This window comes from Hylobates moloch, unplaced genomic scaffold (assembly GCF_009828535.3).
Source record: "Hylobates moloch isolate HMO894 unplaced genomic scaffold, HMol_V3 SCAFFOLD_13, whole genome shotgun sequence".
In the NCBI taxonomy this organism is placed as follows: domain Eukaryota; kingdom Metazoa; phylum Chordata; class Mammalia; order Primates; family Hylobatidae; genus Hylobates; species Hylobates moloch.
Genome location: NW_026652288.1, coordinates 91,555,956 through 91,570,619, shown reverse-complemented (window position 1 = coordinate 91,570,619; position 14,664 = coordinate 91,555,956). Strand labels below are relative to the sequence as shown.

At 38.6% G+C, this 14,664-nt stretch overlaps 1 long non-coding RNA gene across 1 annotated transcript; it reads right to left on the bottom strand.

The window, feature by feature from the left end:
- Window positions 1-4,352: 4,352 nt before the first annotated feature.
- LOC131381063 (uncharacterized) lies at window positions 4,353-8,270 on the bottom strand. Its single transcript, XR_009209499.1, has 3 exons — window positions 8,211-8,270; window positions 6,897-6,989; window positions 4,353-4,465 (listed from the first exon to the last, which is right to left on the bottom strand). It is a non-coding gene; the product is annotated as an uncharacterized LOC131381063 (long non-coding RNA).
- Between the last annotated feature and the right edge of the window lie 6,394 nt (window positions 8,271-14,664).

The following is a 14,664-nucleotide window of genomic DNA, read 5'->3' as shown; positions in this document are numbered from 1 at the left end:
AAATATCCTAGAAATGGGAAAACTAGGACAAAAGATTGTACTGTGATCAGAAAAACCCATTATTTTGATTAGTGACATTTTCACCCAGACTTTAAAAGTGGATAATTAAAATAAAATTTAAAATACAGGCAATTAGTATATAAGTTTTCCTTCCTCCTCTCAAACTGAGGAGGATCCAAGACTGCAAACTTTCAAATCAGTCTAAGTGTCCTTCTCAACTTGTTAGGTTTAAGATGGGGACAAGCATGGAGGTAGAGAAGAAGGCTCTGCCAAAGTCAAGAACACCTCCAGGCACTGTTGACAGATGAATTTAATCTGCATTTGCCATCTCTATACCCTGAAGTCAGAGAACTCAGACCAAACAGTGTGGTTTCAGAAGAGATGTATTAGTAAATAAAAATAGAAATTAGACGCAACTCTCTGCTATGCCTTCTAAAATGACAATAACATGGGAATAAATTTGGATCCTTGAATAATCTTTGTCTCTCATTGGAAATGATCCCCCCGCTAACACACACACACTGCATTTTCTGGACACCACTGCTTTTTGGTTTGACATACAGGAAGAGCTGCATTCTTTCTTTTTATGGCTCTTTAGCAGTTGAAGCTATCTCACCCCACTGGTCCTGACACCAGTGTTTAGGAGACTCTGAGAATAGCTTAGCAACTAAAGCCTGCACAAGAATAAGATCCCTTGAATAGGAACAACTAGAACTTGGTAGAAAGTTTCAAGATAAATTATAAAGAGCACAACAAATCTATTTTATTTTTTTGGTTCAAAGTTTCCATCACCATCTCAATTTCTACATGGATCGTGATCTTTCCAATTCACCATTTTCTTTCCCTGAACTCACAGATCTGATCTTTCTGGAAACCAACAAATGATGTCCTGAGTCTGCCAAGGATAATAATTGGTGGTCCAAGCCATGGTACCGATACCAGGCTCCATGACCAAGACCCCTTCACATGGAGGAAGACCAATTTCTTCACCTTTTCTTTCTACTGCCTTCCTTCTGCTGCCTCCATGGCCAAATAGACCAATTTAGAAAAAGCAAATTCTGCTAGATTAGTTGATGGTCTGGGGATCAAACTTAATCTTCTACAAGAAGATTTTAAACAGATAAAAACAGCCACCTGTAAGGTGAACAAATCGTTAAAGAAATCAAGGCCAGCTGCGATGGCTCAAGCCTGTAATCCCAGCACTTTGGGAGGCCAAGACTCAAGACAGCTCGAGTCCAGGAGTTCAAGACCAGCTGGGCAAGATGACAAAACCTTGTCTCCACAAATATACAAAAATTAGCTGGGCATGGTGGTGTGTGCCTGTGGTCCCAGGTACTCAGGAGGCTGACTTGGGAGGATTGCTTGAGCCTCACAAGTAGAGGTTGCAATGAGCTGAGATCCATGCCATTGCACTCTAGTCCAGGTGACTGAGACCCCCATCTCAAAAAAAGAAGAAGAAAGGAAGAAAGAAAAGAAAAGAAAAGAAAGAAAGAAAGAAAGAAAAGAAAAGAGAAAGAAAAAGAAAGAGAGAGAGAGAGAAAGGAGAAATAAATCAGCCCAAAGTACAGAAGTACATTGTGCTCTACACCAGCCACCATTATCTTAGACATTCCTTCTGGACCCCGAGGTCTATGGGAGCTGGCAGTGAAGGATAGCTCCCACTGTAGGGCATAACAAGTGCCACCATGCTCCTCTCTGGATATGGCTGGTAGAGACTAGTAGTGTTATGTTTAATTCCATCAATGCTGCTGAAACTGCTGTAAACAAATGTTTGCTTGACATAGAGTAGGAGATGTTCTGGTTTCACAGGGTGGGTAGAAGCTGATCATGATGAGTAGGGGTGTGGTTTACATGCTGTGGGATGATGAAGTACAAAAAAGCAAAGTACTGTCCTTCAGTGCAGAAGACAATTTCACCATCCTAAAGCTTGATGGGCACTGAGCTGAACTGATGGTCTGCTTCCCTAGGAACCAAGCAGGCCACAGGCTCCCAGACTTGCTATGGCTATATATCCACATATCAAACCAAATAAGCAAGTCTAGCTGAATCTTTTCTCTAGGTTGGGGTTGGAGAGAACAGAGTACGTGTGGGTGTCTTGCCAGATGCCAAAAGTTACTGAAAATAGCTCCTCTGCTAATCCATCTGAGGGCTAAAACCAGAGGATTTTCATTTTAATAATATTCATGTTGTTGGCCTCTAAAAAATGAAATACCTACAGTTGATAAATAAAGGCCTTTTCTGTAATATTCCAGTAAAGGCTAGAGGCACTTTGCATTTAAGAATAACTAAGTACAAATAAAATTCAGTCTTTAAAACACCCATTCAAGGTATAAGAAATGCCATAATTAACTGCCACTTGGTTACGAATAGCTAAGCCAAAACTTCCTACTCTCCTCTATTCCTGAGGCCATAACTTTAGAGAGATAACTGTTCCCCTCAAAGAACTACTGTAGACATAGCTTACTCCCAGAGTTCATCTATCTTACCAGTTAATGTATGTAAGCAAAGAATTTTATCCACTTTATCCTCCTCCTCCACTTGGCTCTCACAACCTTCTTTCTTTGGATACCAAAGAATTCCTGAATAGAAACAGCTATTCTGTGACCTTACAAAATTCAGATGTGCTGCCTGTTATGTTCTAGTCTCACAGTGACTGGCCCCAGATTTGGGGTGTCCTATTTCTTGTTTTGTTGTTTGAGACTGTCTACCGTCCTTCAAAGCTGATTAATCTCAGGTGCCTGGAGTGAAGGCCATGAGGCCGTGTAATATTAAGGCACCAAGAAAACTTCAATAAGTGGTTTAATGTATTTGCAGTGGCCAAAATTAGAACACCTTCCTTCTCCTTTGATTTGACAGCCTATTTTTCTGCTACAATTTGCAGTTCTTCCCCCTCTAACAACTTGAGTTAATTTCTATTCTGAAAGAAGCCAGGAGCAAGGGAGCCAAGGTACAGCTGTAGATTGCTATAGCCCTGGGGAGGTAAAAGTACAATGGTGAAGCAAGGCAGAATGCCTTCGTGGTTGTTTCCAGTGTCTGAGGTGGATGGCAAGCATCCAAGCAATGGCAGTGACCAAGGGCCTGAAGAGATGTGGAGACACATTCCTCAGTGGTGACAGTGGGGAGAGGCTCTGGAGCAGACCTTCAAGATGTGGGATAGAAGAAGAACCAGAAGCTGTGAAGATCAATAAACTTTCCCTCCTACCAGAGCCAGTTAATGTGCTATAATCTTTCTAGTACATTGAAAATAAGGTACTTTCCTTGAAATATGGATTATATGTACATGCCTTTTCATATATACAACAACATGTTTTTAGATTATGCCACTCAAAATTATATTATCTTGAAAATGCTTTTTTAGTTGAAGTGCAGACACAAGTCTTATTTTTTGCCTTGTATGTAATTCTTATGTGTGTGTATGTTCTTTTACACTGTGTACAGCCATCGGATTTATGCATTGACTATATATTAAGAAGACACAAAGTGAAAAGTCATTAGTAACCTTTACATTGGGAATGTGACAATCAAAGACACATTTTTCATGAAGCTAATGAGCCTTAAGCTCCAGATCCCCTCACTTGTACAGGCCCATTCCAAGGCTCTGGGAGTGGCCCTGGCAATATGTACACATTATCATATGCTTTGGAGAATTTTGGAAAATTAAGAAATTTTCATCTCAATCAGTTAACATTCTGGTCTCTTTCCACTCTGACCTTCCTTTTGTCACAATTCTTGTGTCAGCTAGCCTTGAAGTAGATGTATTTTTGAGATCCAATTAAGGAGAAGTTAATCGGGGGATATATTAGTTTAGATTTAATAGGATATATTTATCTGCTTTGCTAGCCATTCCAGTATAAAGAATGGGTTTTGGGATTATGCCTCCCATTACTGTGCTAATTTCACCCAGTATCATGAAACAAAGGTACAAGACCAGATGTTATACCACAATACAAATGTCCTACAGGAAATTGGTCCCAAAAGTATATGTATAATGGAGAAGAAATACAGTTTGAAATGCATGGAGCTAGAAGGTAGTCTGTAAAAAATTTCTCAGTTCATCAGATGTATAAAATAGTGAGTGAAGAATTTTTCTTTGATAGCTCATCAAAATGGACAACCTCTTCTGTCAACAATATACTTGATGAGATGTGGGAGAAAGCATTTAGGCTTTGAAATGTGATTGGGTTTGAATCTTGCCTCTAATATCTGTAAGCCTCAGTTTACTTCTCCGTAAGAAAAGAATAATAATATCTCTCAGAATTATAATAAGAATAGCTAACATGGAGTACTTTATTGTGTGTCAAGCATTGGGTTTTAAAACAACCCTGTGAAGGGGATACAATTATTTTTTCCATTTTACAGATGAGGTTGAGGAATTTGCCCAAGGTAATATAATAACATAGGAAGCAGTGAAGCTAGAATATGAACTCCGGTAGTTTGGCAGCCCCCGTAGCTACGCGACTCTTCTCTGAGGATACAAAAGAGATATGGAATGTTTACAGCACTGAGGCAGGCAGTTATCATCATCCAAGAAATTGTAAGGACTGTTATACAACCCATCATGGGCTTCTCTACACTTGGCTGCCACTGCCAGTTATAGTAACCAGCTCAGCTCTAGAGATTGCACGGTTGTCTTTGTCTCTCTCTCTCTCTCTATCTCTCTCTGTCTCTTTTTTACCCACCATGGCCTTTGTCTTTGTTTCTTTCTCCTATGTGGCTCTTTTCTTCAAAATAGGTGGTTTTTAAACTTTACTCATTATTATTATTAGCTAACCTATGTTATTTTTGGAATTAGATACTAAATTATAAACAAGTACATAAAATGATGCTATTATACCATCTTTAAAAGGCTATGATAAAACAAAACAAAATAAGATAAAATTTTTAAAAGCTATGATAATTGTTATTTACATCGTTGTTGACAATTAAACCATTCTCTAAACATTCTAAAGTTTTATTTGTTATAAATTATTTGCCTGTATATATCACCAAGAATATTACATTTTTCCTAGACCGGCAATAATCATTTACAGCAATTGACATTTCCTGAGTCACTATGTAACATTTAGTCTCATTAAACATACCTTACTTCAACCATAGTATGTTATTTGAATCTTGTAACTTCTAGCAATGAGATTACATACCATGCAGGTGTTATTCTGTTCCTGTTTGGTCATTCATTCATTCAATCAATACTTACTGTTTACTGTGAGCCAGATATTGTCCTACATTTTTACAACATTTTTGCGCATGTAAATTGTTAAATAGTTATATTCAAAGCTTTTAAGTCTGCATTTAATCTTTTCATTTTTTTCAAACAATTTCCAGGTTTTTATGATTATCATTTTTGATGGCTCCCTAATGTTACATTTGAAGACGTCTGCCATACCTTGCCTTTATTAAACCACTCTCAGGAATTTGAATCATGGTTTGGCATTAGAAATAATGTTGTTGTGAACATCTTTGTAAATAAACCTCTACCTTTTTTCTTTTTTTAACGTGTATATATATATATATATAATTTTTTTTTCGTTCCCTACATTAAATTACTGCAACAGGTCATGGAGACTGAACTTTGTTTGTTTTTTTAACTGGTATTGCATTCAAAGGACTGTTAAAGTTCACACTTCCACCTGAAATGTAAGGCTATACCAAATACTTGAATATTGCAAACACTTGAATATTGTCGTTTTAAAAATGTTTATTAGCACGTATAAAACAGTGCCTCCTTTTTCTTTAACTTTGCATTTCTCTAATAATTAGTGAGGCTAAACATTTTTTCTACTTTTGAAAACATGTTTACTAACTCTTAAATTATCTACAATAGGGATGTGTAAGGAGAACCAACACCAACACTAAACAAGGACCAAACGCACAGTGAGTGTTAGGCCCTGAATTGGGTATACATGAGGAATATTCATGTAAAGCTCCTGATGGTGACCATGGTGGGAAAAGTGTGGATTGAAAAGGCCATCCAACCTTGGGTTCATATAATTTTTCTTCCACTTACCAGCTGGGAAATCCTGGACCTTAAGTTTCTTGTCTATAAGGATTGTAATCATATAAAACTTCTAAGGTTGTGTTGAGTATTAAATGATCCTGTGGTACAGACCATATTTCTAGTACATAGCACAATGCCTGGCATGCAGTAGGTGCCCAACAAATGTGTTACTTCACCAAGTCCCAATACGGAAAGTGCTGCCAGGCATGGTGGCTCATGCCTATAATCCCAGCACTTTGGGAGGCCAAGGTGGGAGAATGCCTCAAGGTCGTCAGGAGTTCGAGACCAGACTGGCCAACATGGTAAAACCCCATATCTACCAAAAAATACAAAAAAAAAAAAAAAAAAAAAAAAAAAAGCCAGGCGTGGTGGGTGGCACACACCTGCAGTTCCAGCTACTCAGGAGACTGAAGCGGGAGAATCACTTGAACCCAGGAGACGGAGGTTGCAGTGAGCCAAGATCACACCACTGCACTCCAGCCTGGGTGATTGATTAGTAAGACTGTCTCAAAAGAAAAAAAATTGGCCGGGCATACCTGTAATCCTAGCACTTTGGGAGGTGGACACAGGTGGATCACCTGAGGTCAGGAGTTTGAGAAAGTCTGGCCAACTTGGTGAAACCCTGTCTCTACTAAAAATGCAAAACTTAGTCAGGCACGGTGGTGCATCCCTGTAATCCCAGCTACCCGGGAGCCTAAGGCAGGAGAATCGCTGGAACTCAGGAGACAGAGGCTGCTGTGAGCCGAGATCATGCCACTGCACTCCAGCCTGGGTGACAGAGCAAGACTCCATCTCAAAAAACAAAACAAAACAAAACAAAACAAACAAATCTAGAAAGCATGTCTTTCAGTACAGAAATACAATATAGAAAGTCTTTGAATATAGAAATAGTACTCACTAGAAGAGTGGAAAGGACTCTTCACAGGAGAGACAGAATAATCCGTATGACTTAGTTCACCTGGAAGGGCAGGAGAATCCAGGATAGGCAAATCTATGGGGGCAGACAGTAGATTAGTGATTGCCAGGACCTGGGGAAGAAAGAATTGAAAGTAAACTGCTAATGGGGCTGGGGATTTTTGACAGGGTGATAAAAATATTCCAAAATTAGATAGTGATAATGGTGGCACAATTTTGTAAAGATACTAAAAACCACTAAACTGTACATTTTAAAAGGGTGAACTTTATGGTATGTGAATTACATCTCAATAAAAAAATTGGAAAAATATTTTCTGTGGCTCATAATTTAGAATCCATAAAACAAGCAACTTCGGAGGCAAGATTAAGGAATCCATTCAAAAGCTCCGATATTCCATCTTCCATATGATTGAGTCCCAAACTTAGAAATTAGGGGACTAGTTCAAAAAAAGCTTTGATATCAGCTGCCCCTATCATCAAGAAGAGAATGTAAGCATCTTCAAGTTAATTATTCTTTTCTACCCCTAAAATTAGCTATTAATTTCCTTGAACTTAAAGGGTATAAAAATTACTGTTTTTAATTATCTTGTATCTGTTTAATGCTCAGCAGTGTCTTAGGAGCTGTTTAGAGCATATTTCCTAACTAGACAACAACAAATCACAATTTCCCAATACCATGCACATGAAAGCTCATAATTCCCAGGGTAAAGACAGTAAAGAAGCCTTTTAGAATCATCTAACTATCCAATGAAAAGGCAAAATAAAGCAAGTGAAGGCTGGAAGACCACCAGTTTAACTGTACTTATTTCATTTTATAATTACTTTTGATTGTTATTTCTGATGCCACCCTTTGAAATATCTTGGGTCATCATTCTCCTAGTCTTCAAAACTTCTGAACTAATAATTTATTATTGCAGAATGTAGTTATATCACTATGAAATGGGCAGATGGTGGGTATCAGATACCCAAAACAACTATACACAATCTAATCTTGTATTTAATTTGTATTAACCTGTGTCAAATATAATTTTTCTGCAAGAAACTCAAAAGACAGACTTTAATTATATTCATTTGATTTGTAATACGTTATGTGAGCAATCATACCCAGAACATAATTGTATGACTATACACACAGTAATGTATAGTATACACTGTGTGAGATGTCAGATTACATTGTGTTAAGCATCGACTTATTCTAAAATTATCTGGTAATAAAAAAAAAAGTGATTTGGCCCCTTCCTGTGTGGTTTCTTTCGCCACACACTCTCCAGTGCTTACATACTTGATCACAGAATACCTGGCTAGGTGCTCTCAAAGTTATCAATCAGACATGGTAGAATCGAAATCTGTCTTGGATTCCTGCTTGAGCCAACAGAAAGAAAATATTAATCCTCTGCTACTTTGTCCTATTTAAAAGTAAAAAAAAAAAATCTTAAATATGTAGGAAGCAAACAAAAGCCTTCTGTTATAACAATTGATGAAGCCTACGCAACAATTAATGACTTAAAATGTCAAATAGGCTCCCTGGATTTATTGCAGTTAACCAACTCAAAGAACAGTTTAATTTTAAAGTGCATGTGTCAGAGGAAAATAAATATAACAAATACATTTTCACTCAATTGAATCTTAGGATTGGTAGAAGGTCCAAAGTGGTGGCAAAAAAAAATCCACATTGCCTCATTTTCATTTTATTGTAGGCCATAGGAGATTACAGTGAGTGTTCCTTTTCCTGGAGTTTTCTTTTAACTCTTGCTACTTAACAAAAGAAAGCTTACCCTTGGGGTGCCAAGATTTGGAAAAAAAAAAAAATCAGTCTGTTCAAATCAAGACCCCATGCCCCCATTTTATTCTAATTTTGGTGCCTTTGAATATTTCCAAGCTCCATTTCTCTCTGCTTAAACATGGTAGGAGTGACATGGCCTTAAGAATGTTAGAATATTCTGGAAGCCAGGTGAGTGATGTTAGGTACTGGTTTTAGGAGTGAATGGATGAGGTTCTTAGAGGACGGTTACCCCAAGACTGAACTATTCCAAGACAGTCATTTCTCCTAGGAAAACCTGGCATTCAAGTGAATAGAGACTGTCCCTGTCATTCCCTTCCTGTTCTTTCTCTTCCATCTCCTCTTCCACATCTCAGAAACAATGCCTGGATAAAGTCTTTGGAGTAAGAAAACCCTTCCAGTTTTCCTTGTTACATGGCTTAGGTTGTGTAGTAAACAAATGGAAAAAACCAAACAAACAAACAAAAAAAACAAAGCTGACCTGTGGATTCAAAGAGCCCAGGATTTAAAATCTGGTTCAGTTCATTCACCTGAGTAAATTCTTAATCACTTTTGGACTCAGTTTCCTGATCTATTAAATGGGCATAAAATATTTGCCCTTACTAGTTTATTGTAAGGAGAGTATCTGACACCTGATAAATGCTTAATAAATGCTGTTGGTCTACCTGCGTGTGATGGGAGGTATTTGGGAGGTGGAGGGAGGGATGGTATAAATGAATGCACTTAGTCTCTCCACAATTAAAAGTGCCAATGGATGTACTGAGTGAACCCAGAAGCAGTTACAGTTCATTAAGCACAATTTTAGAAAAGAGTTTACAAGATCTCGATTAAAAATATCAACTGGACTAGCTTATTCAGAGTTCTCATCCTAATACTTTGAGGGTTTTTAAAAATAAGAGCATCATAAAAATACTAAAGGATTTTTTTAAGATAGATCAAATTCACATTTTAGAATAAACGATACACGATTTTGAAATAAACTTAGCTTTAATTGTGTGTATGTAATTATACATGATACATACTTTTCAAATACAATTCAGCCACCACTGACATAAAGTATCAAAAAAATGCATGAGATGAAAAACTACATAGCAAGTGGATGAAAGTAAAACAAAACGTAAATGAAAACAGAAGAGTATGTCCAGCTATGTATTAGCACCTTTAATTAAAATTTCCAATTTAATTTTATTCTTAGTGATCATCCCATCTAGACAAACATTTGACACATTATAATTTTAAATGCACATGAGAATTACACTCATTTTTATTTTCTCATTTTCCAGATCTCTTTTTAAAGTATTTTACTCATTTTTTCAATATACAGCCACACCTAGAAATAAACTTATATAAATATCATCATAGACATCCCTTTTTAGTCCCTTTCTCATACATTTGTACAGCTTCTCCCATCCTTCCTCTTCCACCCACATCAGCACTATCAGGCAAACCTGTGATAACAACTTCATATATATCCTTCCATGTTTTTCCAGGCTTAAACAATCGTAGATGGACATACACATACATATGTGCTTTTTTTTTCTCTTTTCAGTATTTGTTTTACAGAAATAAAACAATCCTGTTTTACAGGATTATCTTTTACCAAATGCCCCAAAAGGCCACAATCTATACAGATTTAGCTCAATCTTTATCCACTGTCTACATCTAAAACTAGCAGTTTTATAATGTTTGGCATACTACCAAAAAAAATAAACTAATATATTAATACTTTGGAATATTTTCAAAAGTAAAGTTGAAATAAATTGATTTTACAGATCAGTCTTTACTTAAGCTTGGTGAGAACCCATTGCCAAGAGTCCTGGGCTGAAGGGAAGAAAATCTATGGGTATGGTTCTAGTTCAGCCGTGGACCACACGTAGGAGGAACTTAACTCACTTTGCTTGTCTGGGTCCCGGTTTCCTCATTTGTAAAATAAAGGTCTTGAACCAGATGACTTCAGGGTCACTTCCAGCTCCAAACTGCTAAGATTCCTTGTCAGTTAAGAGCTTGATTCTCAAACCATTTTCTTGTTTTTACTGAACTTTTTTTTTTTAAATGCCTGCTGTCATGCTCTGTCTACCAGGGTGAATTTCCAAAAGTTTCTGCATAGCAATTTTAGCCAAAACTGTATATGTTCTGGGGAGGATAGGCATAGGTACATTGAAGACCAAAGGAAAGAGTGAAGAAGTGTAGTTGGGTCATTGTGAATGGATGTTTAGATTGTCAAGAAAAGTGGGCCAGAGGCTCCACCTCACACTAGCATGGCAATTGCCTCTCTTTAGTATCTCAGGCACCATGAGTCTTATTTGGTGTCATAAGAAACACCCTGAACAACGTAATGAACCCTCAGCCTCCAGCTTCTCTTCTTAGGGATTCTTCTTAGGGCCTCCTTTTCTCTTTTATGTTTCCAGTCCCCTGAATTTCTTATTCCCATCCCCCATTAAAATCTGCTTCAAAGAAAAAAACAGGAAGGACACATTCACTTTAAGATCCAAATGAATGATAAGAGCTTAAAACATTATACTTATCAGTATTATTTGCATTTGTATAGAAACCAAAACCATATTTAAACAACATCAACAAAATTCCAACAATAGAATTGTTGTCGAGGATAAGAGAAACATAGGAAGAGGGCCTGTGGGGCTTCTAGAAGCACTCCCGAATGGACACGTTAAACCCCATGAGAGAGGGTCCTGAGAACCCATGACAAAGTGCCCTGGGCTGAAAGTCAGAAAATCTGTGGGCATGGTTCTAGTTCAGCCACAGACCACACACAGGAACTTAACAAATCACTTTGCTTGTCTGGGTCCCAGTTCTGTAATTTGTAAAATAAAGGTCTTGAACTAGATGACTTCAAGATCACTACCAGTTCCAAAATGCTAGCATTCTGTCACCACAATGGCTCCTCTGAGTGGACCACGTTATCATCTGAACTTTTTTTAAAAGTTGCATGGTTGCCACAGTACCATAAGGAACTTCTTGGTAAATCTCTACTCTGCATTAGTTGCCTTTTTACCTCTAAATACCCCCTCCTACCACTACAGAAGCGTGACTCCAGAAAAGTTTTAGCTCCAGTTCCACATGTATGTTGATCAGTTGCTTGGCTGCTTACAAGACTATTCCATGTGTTCTCAATTTTTCTATCTATTAAGCTCAACTCTACATTTCTGATAGGACTTTTTAAAAATACAACTGATCATGCCATCCTGCTCAATTATCTACACTTGTTTCACATCATCTACCATAGCAAATGCTGTTGGTTGCCAACTCAGCAATCAATTGTCTCCCTTTCTCCTACTTTCTACTGGAAACCCAATTTTGTTCCAGTATCCTCTACGTGGGCCATATAATCCAGAAGAAGCGGGACAATTCTTCCAGGGAGTGAATCAAGATTGGTCTGAGCCAGTAATGGTGGTTGCATTCCCCTTGCCAGTGAATGGTTTAGGATTGCGTATGTGATGCACTTTTGGCCACTGAGGCATGAGGATGAGTCTGATGGGAGTGGCAGGAGAGCGCCTTAGGAAAGATTTTCCTTACTGATTGAAAAGACGCAAATCAAGACAAAACAAACACCAACAAACCTCAAAAACAAAGAAACAAATCTCTCTTCCTCTTTGGTCACTTTGTGATCAGGAGAAGAGCAAGTCTGAGAGCAAACCATCGTACCAAGGATGGCAGAGCAAAAAAATGGAAAGAACCTAAGTCCTTAATGACAGAGTCGAGCCACTGAATTCAGTCATCCTGGAACTGCCTTTGAACATATTATATGTGCTAATAAATTTTCCTCAGTGTTTAAGCCAGTTGAATTGCAGATTTCTGTTCCTCGCAGCTGAATTCTTAATAATAAATGTATGGTGTAAAACTAACGTACTTTGACATACAAGAACCCTCGTGTTCTGACCACCTCATCTCCATCATCGTACACTAGACTGTAGCCACAGTAGCCTTTGCCTTCACCATAATGTCCACCTTGCTAAAAACCACTACTCATCCTTCAAGTTCCAACACAAGCACATCCTCCTCTATAAAACGTTGACCAATCTCCTCAGGCAGACTGTGCTGTCTTAATTTTCCACAGCATTTCTTGCATGCCTCCATTATGTTATCATATGCATGCCTGTCAACCTCACTAGACTGTGAACTTCTTGAGGGCAGGGGCCTCAAAACCAGTTTCTGTTGTATTAACACCCTGCACATGGGCACACAATCAATATCTGCTGAATGAAGGTAGTACAAGGACCTTATCTATCACTTCAGGAATGCTGCTCATCTCTAATTTATAAAGTTCAGTTTCTTTGTATCTCAGTATGGGCCTTGCCTAGTAGGCTATGACTCAAATTCACGGTCTGAATAATTGAAGTATCTGTAACAACAAAACCACCAGTTCCTAACTAAAACCTTCAGGAACTTTGATAGGTGGCTTTGGAGTTAGTTATGTTTCACAGCCTGTCAAAGAAATGGACAATGAAAGGAAATGTGCCTCCAATCATTTGGGCAGTGTAAGAATCCTGTCCTGCAGCTTGACTCCAAGATGAAAAAATGGTAAAAGGCACGACAGGACTCCCCAGTTGATCCATCTCAAGAGCATTAATGCAGGCTTGGTCTTAGGACAACCGAAAATCTCAAAAAAGAAGGGTGAAACAAGCAAGTTTCAGGCCACAGAACCAAAATCTGAATCAATTCAGCATAAGTACTCCTATATGTTTTTAAACTGCTTAGCCAAGACCAGACATCTTCTGTTTAATGAACTCTGCTGCTCCTCTGTGCCCCTCCACATACCACATACACATAAACACCCAGGAAATCAGTTCACCTTCTTTTTGCAAATAAAAGCAGCTTCTTTTGATAGCTCTAGTGAGAGACAGTTTTAAAAGTTCACATCTGCCCAGATGTGAAACAAAAGACACAGTCTGTGATAACAAATGATAAATTGCTGAGAACTGGAACCCAGCAATTTCAGCAGTCCTCTATTCAGGCCAAAAGCACTCTTTTAAAAATGTAGGTCACGTTTAGTGTGACAGGGGGTGAACAATTACACTAGGGTTGAGATGACTCATTTAAATAGCATAATTCAAATATCCTATTCATCTTGCAATATAATCAAACTCCTGAGAGATTGCTATGCTCATTGAAGAAAAAAAAAAAAAGTGACAAAGAGGAAAAAATGCAGGGAAATTAACATAGCCTGGATATGTAGGTACCAGAAGCTGGAGGGAGTCGGGGTGAGCAGGATGCTGGCCTGCCATAAAAATAAGTAGCCCTGATCAGCCCTCGAAAAGCAAATAAAAAAATTACCCTCTACTTTTCCCAGAGTCATGCATGAGTCCCCGCTGACTACTCACTATCTGCCTGAAAAATACAGGAATGTAAAACCAGAGCCATTCCATTATCAAATGTGCCGAGCGCTTACTATGTGCTGGCGTTAGGGGTGCAAAGAGAAGACAAAATTCTTCTTGTGGAAGAAGCCCTCACAATAGTAGGGAAAACAGACAAAACATTGTGGCTGTGCTAGAACAGAGAAGTAGAAAAGACACTTCTGAAGAAAGTAAATTGAGTGAGTGTCTCAAGGCAGGCCTCACACAGGACTTCTGTTTAAAATGCCTTGAAAGATGAGTGGAATTCTTTACATGAGCACGGAAGGGTATCCTGGGCCTGTTACAAGAGGCTCAGAAATAAGGAAACCTGTCAGAAGGCAGGGAGCTCGAGTGGGTGGGTTGGAGGACTGCCTGGAGTCATACGATGAGAGGGGGTGCGAGTGACTTTCACATCTGTGCCCTGCCTCGAGCTGCCTCTCCAGTCTCGTTTCCTCTGACTGCTTTCTCTAGATTACATGCTGGGCGCATCCTTAAACACTCCGCCTATGCCTTTCCAAGCTTTCCTCCCTAAGCATGTGCCCTGCCATTTGCCTCAAGTGTTCCCTCACTTTGTCTCTTTTCTCTGCCTGGGATCCTCAGGTCTCCATAAAGCCCCCACT